Source organism: Porites lutea, chromosome 2 (assembly GCF_958299795.1).
Source record: "Porites lutea chromosome 2, jaPorLute2.1, whole genome shotgun sequence".
Classification (NCBI taxonomy): Eukaryota; Metazoa; Cnidaria; class Anthozoa; order Scleractinia; family Poritidae; genus Porites; species Porites lutea.
Genome location: NC_133202.1, coordinates 8,696,726 through 8,708,163, shown reverse-complemented (window position 1 = coordinate 8,708,163; position 11,438 = coordinate 8,696,726). Strand labels below are relative to the sequence as shown.

The 11,438-nt window shown below is 40.4% G+C and overlaps 1 pseudogene; it reads right to left on the bottom strand.

Moving 5' to 3' along the window:
* Nucleotides 1-5,880: 5,880 nt before the first annotated feature.
* LOC140925578 (extracellular calcium-sensing receptor-like) lies at nucleotides 5,881-8,526 on the bottom strand (annotated as a pseudogene).
* Between the last annotated feature and the right edge of the window lie 2,912 nt (nucleotides 8,527-11,438).

Here is an 11,438-nt window from a genome sequence, read left to right as displayed (position 1 = left end):
GCAATATACGGATACCTTCAGTTTCTCCCAAAGCTGTCAATATCGCCACAACTAAAATAAATTAAGTTTATATCGCAAACAAAAGGACTTGCTGACCAAAGTAAAAATATTCCTTTCAACGAAAAAATTTTAATCGCTTGCGGCGAATAAAGCTGCGAAAATAAAAATCTAAAACAAAACCGGATCGAAAAAATAAATGGAATCACCAAAAAACCGCCAAGACGGCATCTTGGGAGAGTCGTGGTGATTTTATTGGATAAGATTCGAAAATTGTACACAACCTGAACGGTCATATAGAAATTTCTAGCCTTCCTCAAGCTATAGAAAATTCAGATATTTCAGAGAAAACAGTCGTTGGGTGCCCCTGAATAAATACAAGCTCGCTGTTCCAAAACCCGTACCGAATTTTATAAAAGAATCCTCTCTCATAGCGGAAATGTGTTTTGGAACAGCTTGGGTGTGGAGATGCGGCAATTGACATCCCTTTATGTTTTTCAAGAAAGATTAAAAAGCCTTAATTTAGAGATATGTAACATTTTCACACGGCCTCCTTGTCAAATATGCTTTTTATTATTATTATTTTAGTACCTGAACCGAACACCATGTATAAATAACGTTACCCGTTACCTTACCTTACCTCTGTGATGTGCGTAAATGGTTTTAGACAACAGAGTTCCTCTGGCTATCTATAGTGTGCGTTAAAACAATGTGTCTAGCGATAAAGAAATAGTCGAGGTGCTATGCAAGTTGTAGCATCACAACGTTTTATGAACAACGTGCTGCTATGTACACCTATATAGTAAGCTCTGCCTAAAGAACACTCGGTTACATACACTGCACCAGGAGCCTCCTGACTGCACTCATGGGTACGCCACCTTAAGTGCAGCCAATGTTTGTTAGCAGTCTACCTACAGAAATCACTGGGTTACACAACACTTATGGGTGCGCCACCTTAAGTGCAGTCTATGTTTGTTAGCTCTACCTACAGAATCACTGGGTTACACTGTACTCACGGGGCTTAAAGCTCGCGTTTGGCTCGCGCTCTCTTCAAAGAAAAAGCTACCGTCCGTTTCGCCAAAAATCAACCTTTTTTTCCCTAAAAATTTTACACCATATTGGGCCCCGAAAGACGTTAAAAGTTTCTCCATAATAAAAGAGTTTTTTGCTAGGGTAAAACAAGTTTGCTTTCATGAGTTTCATTACAAGTGTGCAAGAAATTATCTGAGCATAATTATAGCACCCAGACAAACATCGTCATCTAAATCCTCGCACGTATAGTCCAGTCATTTTACGTGGAAAATATGGTTATCCGGGACAAATTCCCACAAAAGAAATCTCAACGGTTTTAGACTCAGAAGTTATTGCTTAACAACATATCAAAAGTCCCCAAAAATCCTAGAATGGCAACATGTCGAAAAACTGGGTTTTGTTGGAGCTGTTGACCGCTGCATCTTTCACTGCATGGAAACGAGGCTGATCATTAGTCGTCCGAATGCCTAGTAAAATACTGCACAAATCATAACTATAATTCATGATAAAGATGAAACTCAGTTATTAACATCCTTATATTTAATAATAAAGACTATAAATACATCTGGAATGGTTTTTATCGGGGAGTTGGGCTGGAAATGCACAGTTTTGTACGGTAAAATATAAACGCGTACTGCTAAAATTTTACAATAATATAATAAGATCTATGCGAGAGAGGAAAAGTTTTTAAAGTCGTAGTTAAACAAGAAATAAAGAACTTTTTAGCAAGCAAAGAAAATGCATTTCCTCTTTTAACCATAACCTTCCAAGATGGGAAAGTGACGGCTAAGAAAGATGCATTCCTTGCCAACACAGAGAAAAAGAAGCGGTTCATTGCCATGCCACAGAGCCATTTATCTGAAAGTGAAGGCAGAGCTTGGCCCGGCAGTTTGCCGCAACATGTTTTTTCTGCATGCCATTCTGGGTTGTGATACGACGTCTCGTCCTTACGGTACTGGAAAAGCCGCGTCCCTTAAAAAATATGGTGAACCTGTCTACTTCCAAGATCAAGTATTCGACATCCCGGTATCAACTCAAGCCGAGGTTGCGACAGCGGGAGAGAATGCTATAGTGGTGCTGTATGGAGGAAAACAAGGAGATTTTTTGAGCCTCGATAGCCTAGGCTACCGCCGGTACTACGAAAGCGTGGCAACCAGAGGTCAACAGAGACAGCCCCAGAACCTTCCCCTGACATCCTCAGCAGCCAGATACCACAGCCTTAGGGTCTTTCTACAGGTCAAACAGTGGCAGTGTCTTAGTGACGGGATGCTGTTTGAAGACTGGTGTTGGAAGCTTAGCGGTAACCAGGTGATTCCCGTGACCACTGACCACTTCCCCAGAGTCCTTGCTCAAGATGATCCGCTGCAACTGTGCAACTGGCTGTGCCTCTGCAAGGTGTAGCTGCCGTAAGCATGACTGTTCTTCAACATATGGACAGTGTCGTGGAACCGCATGCACAAATATCAGTGCCGTTTTTGGTGACAGTGACGATGAAGAGGATGAGTAGCTGAAACATTCGCTTGGAAGGAAAATGCTGTTATTCCGGGCCAAATTAATTTTGTCGTAAGGCCAGATGTCAAATCAACTTTGCTGTTAGACTGGGTGACGGCAAATTTATTTTTTTTTTGCTAGAGATAAGAAATGAAGAAAACAAAATACTTAACTGTCCTAAATCTGTTAGAAGGTCTGAAATGAGTTAGTTGGCGATCATTTCATTGTGAACTGAACGATTTGTACGTGTCTGTGGCACACCCTCTTTGGCTGCATGCCGCGATCAAACACATCTTATTAAAGCTCACACTGGAGGTAAATTTTCCCTTTTTCTTTTGTCATGTCATGATAAATACAAGAAGCAGTGTGTTTTCTATCATATTTTAATGATTTTATTTATGCTATAATAATACAAGGTTAGTAAGACTGCACTTCCGGTACCAGCCTCGTTTCCATGTTATATGGAGAGGGCTCCTCCGTGATTTGCTAAATTTCAACATGTTGCCGTGCTCGGATTTTTTGGGGACTTTTGATATGTTCAATAACTCATCAGTTCTGACATATTTTCGAAGAGAAAGCTTTTGGGGGAATTTGTTCCGGGTCAGCCTCTGATATGACTCCACTAGTAGCTGGAATAAGCCAAGTAATGAAGCATATAACGATAAATCGTCCTCAAATGGCCTCGATAACTAAATCATACTTAACTTTGCAAAAGAAGCTATTGTTTGTATCCGTCGTATAACCCATCGAAAAAGCGAGAAGTCATCGCATGACGTTAGGTATAACAGAGGTAATACTCACGGGTTTCACGAGTTCTATGCACTATTTTTCGCCAAGAAACAAATTTAAAACTTCAATTCTTACCTTACCCTAGTCGGCTCTTTTACTTCGCATTTGACAACAAATTAAAGGCAAACAAAGACATGAAATCCGCCGCTCTTCTTTCATACGTAGCAAGCCGCACGAAGTCGCACGAAGTAAAATCCACCGATATGCACTGCATTCTCACTACCAGTTAAAGCAAATGTCGTGGAGTAAAAACGACGAGGAGAAAAAGACGCCAGATCTTCGCCTCGGCAATGTATTCCAGCCGTACCAAGCCGGTCTCGAAGTGGGACTAATCTTGCAATTTTTTAGAAGCCCTTTGCGCGCAAACTAATTTATTCTGGCGCAAAATGAAGATTAACACTGAATGTATACTGAAATCTAATACACGGCAAGTAAATTTTCGCACATTCGAGGAGCGCGACATGTTAAATGGGATTAAGTTGGATTAGCTGCCCGCTAAGAAAACATCTCTGCGTGGGATTGTACTTACAGTAAAAGCCATTCGTGTCCCCTCATTGAATGACTTTCAATCCCAAATACCCTAAGTGAGACCAAAATCTGCAATTAACATGCATCCCAAAGCGAGAAGACAATCACCCCCGTCACTTATATGTGGGACTCCCCCCCCCCGGCATTCATCAATGATATAGACATGGCTAAACTTTGTATCCAACTTCCAGAGCCAAACGGCTTTGAAGATAAGAAGAATCTTGATACCAGCTGTATTTCATTTTGTTGCGGCAGTAGAATAACACGAAAAAATAAAAGATTAAAACTATCCAAAGCTTTAGTTGTCAGTAAGCAAATTTCCGTGCTGCATAAGGTTTTTGTTTTATTTCGAATTCACCTGACAAAATTTTGACCAGTCTGACTAGATTGTTCCTGGAGCGTGAGTAAGGATACGACTATGTAACGGTTGACTCTAAACTGGTTAATTTTTTGCGACGACGAACGAAAGCTGCATGTCTGGCACTCCTTTTCATCTCCCCAGAGTCTGTACGGCTGGCTCAGACCCAATTTTTTTTCACATCGATGAGCTTCAAGTTTTTATAACCATGGAGGTTTCAAAAAAGTATGATTCAAGTGCAAACATGGTGTTTTGCCAATTTTTGCCGTTCACGTTGTCGTCGTTGCTTACTCCTACCTGAAAATAAGTCATCAAGAAGGAGAAAAACGTTGTTATCATGCACTGAAATGAAAATGCTAAAAATGAGTATTTACAATAAAATCTACACCCTCAATAAAATACAACGGAAAGTAGACAACTACAATACTCTGATACTTAAATTGTTGTGTATTCACTTCAGAGTTTACAACAGTTTCTATTATCAGAAATATACTCTGAAAAGTTCAATTTTCTAATTTTGTTCCTAAAACTGGCTAAGCTAGAAGCCTCTCGTGGATCTTTGTTTAGTTAAGACCATAAGAAGGGACCTATATATCTGATCGAGCCATACTTGACTTTATACATCAGTACTACGATGTCTTGAAGTCTATTATACAACGTGGGAAGGTTAGCCCTCTCTAAAAGTTCTTCATACGTATCCGAGTAGGATCTATATGTGGCTCTTAATGCCCGTTCTTGTATTCGTTCCACCTTCCTTTTGTCTGACGATCGACTTACGAAAATGCCATATTAGGTGGCAATATGTAAGATGGGGCAAAATAAAAGCTTTATACAGCAACAGCTGAGCCTTAGATGGTATTAAATTTCGTAAACGAGATAGTATCCCGACTTTTCGGCTAGTCTTATTACATAGCTCATTAAAAATGCTTCTTAAATACAAGGTCATCGTCGATGTGGACTACTAGTAGTTTAATGTCCTCTGATTTGTCAATGGGTAGGCCATCCAGGCTTAGCACTGCATCACTCGTATCGCCATCGATTTTTCTTGGGTTAATATTTAGGAATTAAAACTTCTCTGGCTTGGCTGATAAAAAGTTATTTGAATACCATTTCAGAGCTTGCTTGCTGCTTGTTTTCATTTGCTGTCTAACTATTTTGTGATTTGTTAATCGTCACATGCAATTTTTGGTCATCCGCGTACATGGTTGTTTTTCCATTCTTGACATGCAAACGGTAAATCATTCTGGAACATGTTCCAGAGTAAGGGCCCAAAGGATAATCCTCGCGGACATCCACTTTTCATAGGTTTCCAAATGCTTGTAATTTCACCCAGTTTACCCTGTTTCGTCTGTTTTCGAAAAACGATCGCATGAAATCGAGAGATCCACGTCCAAAGCCATAAGCCTCCAAAGTCTTTATTGTCAGAGAGTGACTCAAACAGTCGAAGGCTTTACTCATATCGGTAGATAGAACATAAAAGGGTTGTTTTGAGTCGACAGCCTGTTTCCAGTCCTCTATAAGACCACACATAGGCTGTCATTTTCGAGTACAGGAACACAAAACATACATGGTAAAGACGTCTAGTATATTTAATGATTAATCCGGGAAAAGATTGAGAAGTTGAGGTATTTTCCCATGTTACTGGTCAAAAGAATGGCTGGTGGGCGAACTGAAATCCAGCGTTTTTAATTTTCGGTATTCAGCGCAGCGTTAGGTACTCCTTCATTAATTTGTCCAGGCAAAACTCTGGTTGCCGTGACATTACGAAAGGAGAAATTCATCACCTGCGACCTGACGCTTTCGATGGTGTTTTGCTGGGATTGGAAAATAAGAATGTAGATTCTGGGACCGAACATGCATCCCAACATACCAAACGAAGTTACTAAAGTCGTAGTACAAGATACAATTGTCACGTACCAGCTCTCAAAAGCAAACAGCACAGGGTAATATGCCAGCGATGACAACAGTAGAATGTACATAGAGAATCCTATGTATTTTGTCTCGTTAAAGTTCTCGGGAATTCCTCTTGCCTTGAAAGCGTAATACGTACACAGGAAAGCCACAATTAGCGTGTAAGCACAGACTGCGATGAACAGTGCAAGGCCGACGTTGGCGTCAAATGGTTTGCACACAAGAAAGATGTACTCATCTACGCGGATGACTTTATTACGCCTCGGGGGATCAAGAAAGATCCACAGGGCCAATAAACAAAGGAAAGCTAAATTCATACCTGAGAGAAAGATGCCCTGCCTTGTTGGGGTTTTGTAACAAGGTGTAAACAACTGCGCCACTTTATCGACTTCAAAAACGCTTGCTATTCGCATAGTTTTCAAAAAGAGCACTGTGATACAAAGACTGAGACCAAAATAGCGCCAGAAAAATGTTGCGGTGCAAAGTGAATGGCTGGGCTCAAAAAGTTCGAGGACGGCTAAAATAAAGAGAGCTGAGATACCAAATAGCAACAGAAACGAGATCTCTCTGTTAGAGGCCTTCACGACTGGGGTGTTGAAAAACTTGATGTAGGTGCCTCCTACGAACAATATGAGAATTAAACCGAGTGAAGCCACCACTGTTATGGTGATTCCATAGATATTTAAATGCGTGATGTTGATGAATGGTAGCTTTTCACACCTACTGCGCCCCTCGTTTGACTTTGTCTCTGGGTCACACTTAGTGCAGCTAATAGATCCGACTTTGGTACTGACAGTTCCCAGTGGACACTGAATACAATCCCAGCAACATGGCTCGGTTTTCTCCCTTCTGGTACCAGGTGAACATTCTGATGAACAGTAGGATAACGGGGTGAAGGGAGTTCTCCATCTTAGCCTGGACAAATGTACTTTGAGTTTGGGCGTGTTTTTTTTGTTCCAAGAACCAACCAGAATATTTTTGCCGGCTGCGTCTGTGGTTGAGTCAAGCTGAAAGTTTATGATGTCGTATAAAACTGTTAAAGGATCTCCAAACTTGTCAAATCGTACCTTGCCAGTGTTGCCGTGAAAAATAATATTTTTGAGATATTTCTTTAGATCATGTCCCTTTACAGTTGGCTCTACTAGAGGACAATTACCTCTTTCACCAGCACCATGTATAGTATGAGAACAACGGTAAATGTTATCAAGGGCGTGTGCAATAGCATAAGTAGCGTCAATGACATACGATACGAAGGAACTACGTATCTTTTGTAGCGCATGGTGTAACGTCAGATTTGCTTCGCAAAGTGTGACCCCAGAATCATCGGAATTTGTGGCTGAACAGTTAAATTGAAATCTCCAGAACTCTTCCCACCAGTCTGCGCCTCTTTCAATGCTTTTGGCAGGGGTGATCGTCTTAAGGTGCTCTTCAAATTCGGGAACGGAATAGTCACGTGGCTTTATTCCCAAGGAGCCGTTTAGTATTGTGAAGTGCGAGTCAAGATAATCTTTTTCATCCGCGGTCAGTGCGTCACTAAGTATCCAAGTCTTTCCTTCAAGATTTTGAGCCGTTGCTTCTGCAAAAAATGCTCTTCCGTAACCGCCAGAAAGCCAAACAATGATCACTGCGACTTCAGACCTCCTTTTCATCTTGAGAACAGTTTGCTTTGTTTTATTCCAATGGCCTAGCCATGGAATATACTCAGAAAAAGCAATGCAAAATGTTTTCCGGTTGTAGGATTCTTTTTCCAGCGCCGAAATCCCGTTTTGTCCATAAGAATCATCCAACCCGACAGCCGCCACGTAAGTCCAGTTAAAGCGCTCTATGATGTCTGCCATGACCTTTGCTTGCCAGTTGTCTGGTGGAACTGTTCTGAAAAAGTCTTTGTACATTTGTGAACTCAACTCATCGCTTGTTGCAGTCGGGCTGATGGCGGGAATGTCAGAAACTTGAAGAAGACTTCATACTAGCACTGCAGTGCCGGAATCGATAGGGCCAACTAACGCTGAGATAGTCTTGGTTTTGGTTTCTTTGACATATTTTGTGTGGGAGGGGCTGATGTTTTGGTTAGAAATATGTACTGGATCGCCATCACACATGAAGTCATAGGCTATTTTCATGGCTCGAGCATTGCTCTCACAGTAGTCTCTTAAATCGTAGCCGATTGTCACGTTCGGTAAAATACTGGAATTCTTGTTAATTTTCTCAATAGCAAAGATAGTAGCCTCTGCGTATCCCAGCCCTGTGGTAGAAAGCTCAGTACATTGATCATTAGTGCCAGAATAGTGGATGTTGAGTAGACCACCAACTATAACGTCGCCATCTTTATAATTTCTATATCCGTCGTTAGAGGATGTTTGTGGAAGAAATGCTAAATATAGCAGTATAAAGAGAGGCGGTTTTAAGATGCATGAAAGCATTATGTTTTTCCTCCACTTCAGCGGCCTTGTGTGGTTTGCACTAAAACAAATCAAAGGAATATAGATTTAAGCTTGCGAACAGTTTCAAGAAAGAATTGCGTTCAGCAGTAAGAACTATTCTTTCCCAACTACAGTAAAACATTTATTGAGCAAACTTGTTTTTAGCGGTAACTTGCTTAAGTTCCCGATATCGTTTCGGGAATCCATAAATTATTGTAAAACTGGCGTATACTGAATAAACCTTCACATATATTCAGCAGTCAAAGTACCCTTTTTAACTCGTGGCTACCCGTGAAGGATATCTGCGATTTATAGTGTTGGCTGCGATGTGCAAATGAGTTACTCACTTTCTTTGTGCGGACACTGTCACATCTGTGTCAACGTTAAGGGACTGAATGAATGAAAACATTATGAAAACATTATAGTGAAAGACACTTTTACATGTAAAAACTCATCAGGTTTCTTGGATCTTCCGTCTCTCGACAGTTGAAAACATCCCTAGATCAGATTATGTGAAAATGATTTCTAAGAGCAGCCGTCTAAATGACAGTGAATTCGGATATAAGCCACAGTTACAAAAGTGAACAATGGAGGAAACCTATTTCTTTGGTCTCCATGCAGGATGCGCGTTCAAATTAAAGCTTGTTATGACGTTGTCTGAACTCTTGCGCCAGCTGGTTTTGCAGAACGAGAGCACGGAAGCTAGTGGCGAAAAGCGCCAGCTTTTTGGCGGCAAGAAAGGATTAACGTCCAGCTTTAACTAGCTAAAGTTGTTTTGTCTCGATATTTTTGACGCACTATTATTTGGATTTTGGAAAGTCTCGCCCCCATGGCCTCTGAGTCAATAGCCCATGAGGCCGAAGACAGAATGGGCTATTGACTCAGAGCACATTCGGGCTCGAGGAACAATTGTTAAGTATACCGTTTGTGTCCGGAAGTTCCGATGAAATTGCATTTTGGCAATCGAGTGAAACAATGTCAGTTGACAGTCTGAGTACATTCACTTCTTAATCTAGACATTAGGACCTTTTCGCGTAAAGTTTAGCTCTGGCTTTAGTGAAAATTTAAAATTCAGTTTTTTAAAAAGCAGATGACCTGACACCAACCCTGTGGAGTATGACATGGAAATATCCTCTGGCGAAGTAAAAGCGTGGGAACGGAAAACCAATTGCGAAACGCTTTTTGGCTACCGGAACACGTGATGGAAAAAAGTTGGGTGAACAAAGGCACGTCTTATTCGCTGCTGAACCAAGATTAATGAATACTAAGTATTACTTTATTGATCATGTGACTGAGCTTAAACACAAATACAAGCGAATATGAGTGTATGAACTCGGCGAATTTTTGTCCAGTTCTGGTTCTATTAATTCTTTGCCTCGGTAACCGAATATACTGGGATGCTAGCACACGTGATAGACTCCATAAGACCCCCGAGAAGGGAAAAGGCGAAAAAGCCTGAATTCCGTATAAATTTCTCTTAAATATTGATTATAGTTTCAACAAAATATTTAATTTATAATGTCAATGTTAACTGTTATTTATAATCTCAATATTAAATATTGTCGTACTACATCTTGGAGGTTTTGAAACCATAATTTTTAAAGCACTTAATTCAAATTTCAAATTACAAGTTACACAAACACTAGTCAAGGCTGTGCTCTAAGGAGAGTTTCAGGGAGCCCTTTGGGTTCCCAAGCAGGTTGGTCGCTCGAATAAAAATTTCAGGGAGCCCTTCGGGCTCCCAAACATTCCAGCTGGGGTGCCAAGTCCTCCAAGTTGGTCGCCAGAGTACATCTGATGAAGAAGTATTTTGTACGCACTCTCATTTTACTGGCCTGCTGATCACAAAACTCGGTAATTTTAGCTTTTGGGTGCGACAAAAATCCGCATGTGTCAACGTTTTTGTGCCATTCAGATTTAAAACGAGAGACGAGAGCAATGCTGCGAATATTTCAGGTTTTAAAGAAGGAAAAGTAAAGACTTCGGCGGGGTTACGTAATTTTCATTATGATGTTTGGGTCAAACATAGGAAAAATATGCTTTTTACCAGTAATACTAAAAGTTGAAAATAAATTTTCAAAAGGTGAATCAATGTGGCGTGAAATAAGTGACGGAGTTTACGCGGCAGATCGAACTCAAGTACAGTTCAAAACTTCCGCGACACAGTGAAACCGCCGCGGCCACAGCCATGTTTAATTTTCTATTCTATATTATCAGTGAATCTTTTAGGATATTGAACTTTTCGTGAATTCGGTCGAAGCGTAAACCAGCTTAAATGAGGTAAAAAAATAACCGGCAGCCACTGAAACAGCGAAAAAATATGAAGAGAGGGCAGCAGACTGGCAGTCCGGATTATTTTTCAAATGAAATTGATGATGGATTTCCTAGACCAATGAATACTTAAATTTTGATCACCAGACCGTTCTGTGTACTAAAGTTAACCTGTTGTTGGTTGCATAAAATATATGGTTTCTTAGACGAAACTTTCAAAAACTAACAATTGTTATAATAAGCTATACTATCGTCTTATCCATCCATAAAGCTGAATCATGTTAAGCTACAAAAGAGGCATTACTCTTGACGCGTGTGAGAGCTGCGACATACTGACCATGTCTTGGCACACATGTACATGTTTTTTGTTCACACATTTTACCTTGACAGCCAATCCCTGTTTTAAAAACAAGAAATTCCCCCAAAAGCTTCCTCAAGTAGCTGAAGGTTTGGACTTTTTACAGATCTAGCTTAGACGACTGCCCACTGGTTCTTTTTTTAAGAAATAATTTCCCTTGGTCATAAATTTTAAAAATAGTAACTTGTCTTTTTGAATAATTCAAGCCCTATGAACCGTCGCGTTATTTGTTCCGTTATATGAAATTTATTGGCAGGAACGTTGACGATTGTCAGTTAATTAA